This window comes from Ochotona princeps, chromosome 5, assembly GCF_030435755.1.
Source record: "Ochotona princeps isolate mOchPri1 chromosome 5, mOchPri1.hap1, whole genome shotgun sequence".
In the NCBI taxonomy this organism is placed as follows: domain Eukaryota; kingdom Metazoa; phylum Chordata; class Mammalia; order Lagomorpha; family Ochotonidae; genus Ochotona; species Ochotona princeps.
In genome coordinates, this window is record NC_080836.1 from 3,998,080 (window position 1) to 4,004,079 (window position 6,000).

Below are 6,000 nucleotides of genomic sequence, written 5' to 3' on the forward strand. Positions count from 1 at the left end.
TAATAACACCCACCAAGCCTGCCCATTGCTCTGTATCCCAGGCTTGCCCATAGGTAAAACTGACTTGTCCAGTCTGTCCCGCATCCCATTCAGCTCTCCAACATGTCAATGGGCATTGAAACCTAGTTCAACCCAGCCCACATACATGCTGGCAGGTGCTGTTCTGTCTAGCTACCGCTGCCCCTGTCTTGGTTTTCATGCTCTCCAGTGGGAGTAATAACCCCAGAGGGAGGTGCCCTTTATTTCCCTACTGCACCACTCCTATTCCTGGATCATGCACTTTCCAGGTGGTACTGCAGTTGAGCTTCATAGAGTTTGCCCCCACTGCCAGCCTCTGCCAGCTGATGCTGTGGCAAAGGCCAGCCAACCCTCACCCACTCTGATTTATGCTTGCCCCAATAGGAACAGTCACCCCAGCCTGGCTTTTCCCTGATCTAGCTCACACGAGGCCCACAGGTGTTGTAGCCCATCCTGGTCTGGTCTGTGGCATTCCAACTCACACTCTCCAGTGGGAGTGGCTGTCCTGGAGTGGAGCCCTCCACATTGCCCCTCCTGGCTTTGCCTCCTCCCCACTTGGTTCTCATGTGTACTGGATGGGTGCTGCAGTCCATTCTGTCTAGCACATCCTAACCTCGGCATTTGCCAGTGGTGTTGTAGACTGGCCCGCCTGGCCCAGCCCAGCAGTCACCCAATCCCAGCTGTAATGTGTACTGGTATATGTTACAACTGGACCTGGCTCGACCCACACTCTGTTCTGGTGCCCAGATTTGCCAGCAGGTGATGTGAACTGGTTCAGCCTGGTCTGCCCCTGACCTACGCCAAATGTATGTCGGTGGGTACTATTACCTGGCCTGGCCTGGGCTGCCCCTATTGTGGTGATTGTGCTCACCTGCAGGGACTGAGTCCTGACAGGAGTTTCCCAAGCTTCTCCATCAGAACTCCCCCCAACGCCAGATCTTGCACATAGTGGTGAGTCCATGGGCCAGCCCTACTTAGTCCACCTCCTGACCTGGCAGGAACAGTGGCCTTTCTTGACTGGCCTTCAACCAATTCTGATTCTTAGGTTAGATGTTTCAGCCCAGCCAAAGGTCATCCATGACCAGACACAGCTCATGAATGGCTCAGTAGAGGCAGAGACCTAGCCTAGTCTTTCCTACCCCTACCCTGGTTCTCATGAGCACCAGATGGTGCTGGAGTCTAGCCTGGCTCAGTGCACCCCAGACCCAGTTCACACTTGTTCTATTGGACACTGCAGCCATCTTCAGATCAGAATGCAGCTCCCACTTGGGTCCCCATACTCACCAGTGGGAGCCACAACCCAGCCAGTGTGTCGGCTTAGCTCCCAACCAGGCTTGTTCCCAGCCATAGATCATGTGTGTGCTGGTGATTGCTCAGACCCAGCTTGGCACAGCCCCTCACCTGTCTTGTCCTTTTCCTTAGATGCTGTGGCCTAGCATTCCTGATTCATGCAGACCAGTAGTGTAAGAGCCTAGCTTGGCATGACCTGTGCTCCATCCTGATTTCTGTTCTTGCTTGTGAACTAAGGTTTGCTTGGCCCTGCCTAGTCTGCCCCCTTCTATAACCAACCCACACGTTAGCCATCTGTTGGAGTTACTTTTACCCATCTTTCTTGACCCCCAGGCCTGGGGCTGTGATCATCAGTGAGAGTTGTGAACCACTAGGGGAGTTTCCCAAGTTCCCTCACTTGACTCATTCCCACCAGATCTCATACATGGCAGTGGGTGTTAGGCCAGTGCCCGGCATAGTCTGCCCTTCCATCTTGGTCTTGCATGAGCTGGTTAACATTGCAGCCCGACCCACCCCACATCCTGTATTAGGATGCACATCTGGGTGCTGCTACATTGGCCTGCTCAGTCTGTTGTTGGATCCTTTACCTGTGAGTGATTGCAAGTTCCATGGTCACACCTAGCTCAGTCCATCACCACCCCGACTCTTGAGCTAACCTGTGCGACTAGTATTTCCACAGGGTTTGGCTTACACATTCCCCACAGAATCTACCCTTGGACCTGGTTCTCTTGTGTGCTGGTTAGTGTCATGGCCCTGCCAAATGTGACCCGTCCCCTGATCCAACATTCTGTCGGGTACTAGGATCTAGTCCTACTAGACATGCCCCCAACCTTAGCTTTCACGTGGACTGGCGTGTGTTGGTCAGCATTGTTCAGTGATAGCAAGTCCTACACAGGACTCACAGTAGGCTGGTGTATCAATCTGACCCATACAGATTGTCTGATCTTTTCCCTCTATACCACCAGGTCTCAGTACCCTTGTTACTCTGCTGCTGGGAGTCCATTGGGAGTAATTTCTCACCCAGACACGCAGTGGCCTTATGGACGTAACTGGGCAGCAATTCCACACCCCCAAGGCCGCAGAGCTCGCTGCTGGGCAGCTGGCAGGTGGGGCCTGGAGCGAAATGGCACACTGGCTGTGCAGGCCCGGCTCACCACATGGTCAAGGTGGCTGGAGCTAGGGTCCCAAGCATGGAGTCCAACCCGGCCTGGGTGCTCCCAGCAGCCGAAGTTCTCTCTACCCAGATCCCAAGGTCATACTCCTCAACATTTATTTCTTTTTTCTTGGAAAGCCTGATATACAGAGAAGAGGAGAGACAGAAAGGAAGATCTGTCCGATAATTCAATCCCCAAGTAGCCGCAATGGCCACAACTGAGTTTATCTGAAACCATATGGGATCCTGGCATGTACAAGACAAGGACTTGAGCCATAGTCTGCTATACCTGGCCCAGTACTGTGGAGATCTTCATGATCTTGATCTTGCAGGTCAAGGAAAAGATACATTTCTCCATCTTGTAATGTCTTCCTCTATTTCTTCTTTAAATGTTTTGTAATTTTCATTGTAGAAATGTTCCACATCTTTCGTTAGGGTAATCAATTCCAATGTATTCAAGGTTCCTCTCCACTATTTTAAAGGGGACTGTACTTGCAAGTTCACTCTCAGCCATGGGTTTTGTATATACTAGGGTAACTCGTTTATGTTCATTAATATTGTATCCTGTTGGCCCCGGCATGGTGGCCTAGTAGCTAAAGTCCTTGCCTTGAACGCAGCGGGATCCCATATGGGCGCTGGTTCTAATCCCTATGGCCCACTTCCCATCCAGCTCCCTGCCTGTGGCCTGGGAAAGCAGTCGAGGATGGCCCAAAGCCTTTGGGACTTGCATCTGAGTGGAAGACCCAAAAGAGGCTCCAGGCTCCTGGTTGCGGCTCACTTGGGGAGTGAAACATCGGATGGAAGATCTTCCTCTCTGTATATCCAGCTTTCCAGTAATAATAAAATCTTTAAAAAAATATTGTATCCTGTTACCATGCCAGATTCTCTCATGAGCTTCAATACTCTTTTTTTTTTTTTAAGATTTATTTATTTTTATTACAAAGTCAGATATACAGAGAGGAGGAGAGACAGAGAGGAAGATCTTCTGCCCGATGATTCACTCCCCGAGTGAGCAGCAACTGCTGGTGCTGCGCCGATCTGATGCCGGGAACCAGGAACCTCTTCCAGGTCTCCCACTTGGGTGCGCCCATATGGGATCCCAGGGTGTTCAAGGCGAGGACGTTAGCTGCTAGGCCACGCCGCCGGGCCCGAGCTTCAATACTCTTTATAGGCTTATATCTCTGCTTGTATAGACTGCTATCATTGTGTTCACTGATATTTTTTTTTGTTTGTTTCCTGTTTGAATTCCTTTGTTTTTCTTGCCTAATAGCTCCGGCCGGGATTTCTAATGCTATATGGAATAGAAGTAATGAAAATGGCCATCCTAGTCTAGATCCGTATCTTAGCAGAAAAGCTTTCAGCCTTTCTCCATGTAGTGTGATGCTGACATTGGGCTTTCGTTTATTGTTTTGATTGTGTTGTAGAATGTTCTTTTCAGGCAGTGTCTTGCTTACGGCTTTAGGATGAAGTTATGTTGGATTTTATCAGATGCCTTCTCTGCATTGATTGAGATGGCAATATGGTCTTCACTCTTCAATTTCTTGATGTGGTGAGTTGTTATAAATCAGAACACAGAGTTTTCAGCCTTTCTAGGGGAAAAAAAATGAGTTTTGTTCTGGAGCAAGGTGGCAACTATCTTACAGGATAGTGCACCAAGGGGGAGGCAAAACAGTTTTCCTAGTCAAAGTGAATATACAGTCATGCTACGTAAACAACACCAGAGTCCTCACTGGTTGCTAGCTGTTAGTTCTGTTGCAACAACATCTCAAGCAAAGTGAAAGTTACGGAAGTCAGCAGACAATTACATTTTATAAACTGGGCCTGGCGTGGTAACCTAGTGGCTAAAGTCCTTGCCCTGTATATGCTGAGACCCCATATGTGTTCCAGTTATAATCCTGGTGGCTCCACTTCCCATCCAGCTCCCTGCTTGTGGCCTGGGAAAGCAGTTGAGGATGGTCCAAAGTCTTGGGACCTTGTCACCCTTGTGGGAGATTTGGAGGAAGCTCCTGGCTCCTGGCTTCAAATTGGCTCAGCTCCGGCCATTGTGACCACTTAGTGAATCACTGGATGGGAGATCTTTCCTCTGTCTAGAGCCTCACCTGAACTGGCACCTTTACAGAGTTCATGGTTGGTCCTGTTGTTGTTATCTTCTAGCTGATCATTTGAAGCATAATATGTTGAACCACCCTGTGATGTGCGCAGTTAACTTGAATGTGGAGAAACTTTTGACTACATAAAGATAGCAAAAACATACAAAAAAAAGTATAAATGATTAAAATAATCCTCTTCCTCAATACTTATTGTTATTAAGAGACCAAGAGTTGAAACATCCTCATTTATATCTTTCAATAACTGATTGCCAGATATGAGACTTAATTAGGTTTGAAAGGCTGTCATAATAGTAGATTGAAGCTCCTTTATTTCAGATAACACATTACCATGATCAGTCAAATGTCTTTTAATCCTTTCTCAGTCAAATTGTGTGCTGCTGCAAACCACAGGAGTCATGCGTACAGTAGAATAATTCCAGTTACATCTTAGGGATAGTTGCTGGTTAATGAATTTTATTTGGTCTCCCAGCCTAACAGTTGATTTCAAACTGGCTGTCTCAGCATATAATTGACTATCAGTTTGTCTCTGGGTAAACCCATAAATCTTCTGAATCTTTTCACCATTTTTGCACAAAACATAACAATCTGAGCTCCCTGATGCAAGACCACTCCAGCCACAGATGTGGCAACAGTGATTACAATGACCCGCAGTATGGCTGCTGTAAACCGAGTAGCCTATTTTTTAAGCTGTTGAATCAAGGTATGAAGAACGAACCCAGATGCTGACTCTTCCCATTCTCTTTCTAGTCTAACAAGTATCCTCAACCCCACTTGAGCCCTGAGAAAGTATACAGACGCCCAGGGGGAAATTCACAGTATTATTTGTCAGTAAACATGTATACAAAGAACAATTTATGCATGACAGAGAATCCAGATTGATTCCAATGTACAGACCCCACCATGAACACAAAGGGTAGTCTAACACAAGCTTGAGTATAAACAGTTAAAATTTTTGTAAATGACACTGACAGGTTTCCAGTTTGGTTGCAGACAGTCCCTATCCAAGTCTCCATGGGTTCCAGAGCATTGACTAATTTCCAAATGTGGTCCTGACTAGAGTATCCAGGAATATAAGGGAAAGGACCAGCCATGCCACCTCCATGCCAAACAATGGAATCAGATGAACTAACATAAATCTCAATGGTTTCATTAATCTGAGTCAATCACAATAAACTTCCATTGGACTGGCTATGGGCAGAGCCCACAGGGCTTTGATCAATGACGTTTTCATAGGAAATATTAAATGTCTTCCTTATTTCTGGTCCCACACAAGATACCCAAAATAGCCATGATACAATGGAATCAGAAACTGGCGTGTGACAGTCATGCCTGATAGCCCTGCGTATTAACTATAGACTCAAGAAAAGCTACCCCAGATAACAAAAAACAATTGTTTCCCTATGACCTTGTTGATTTCATTTTTTAGTA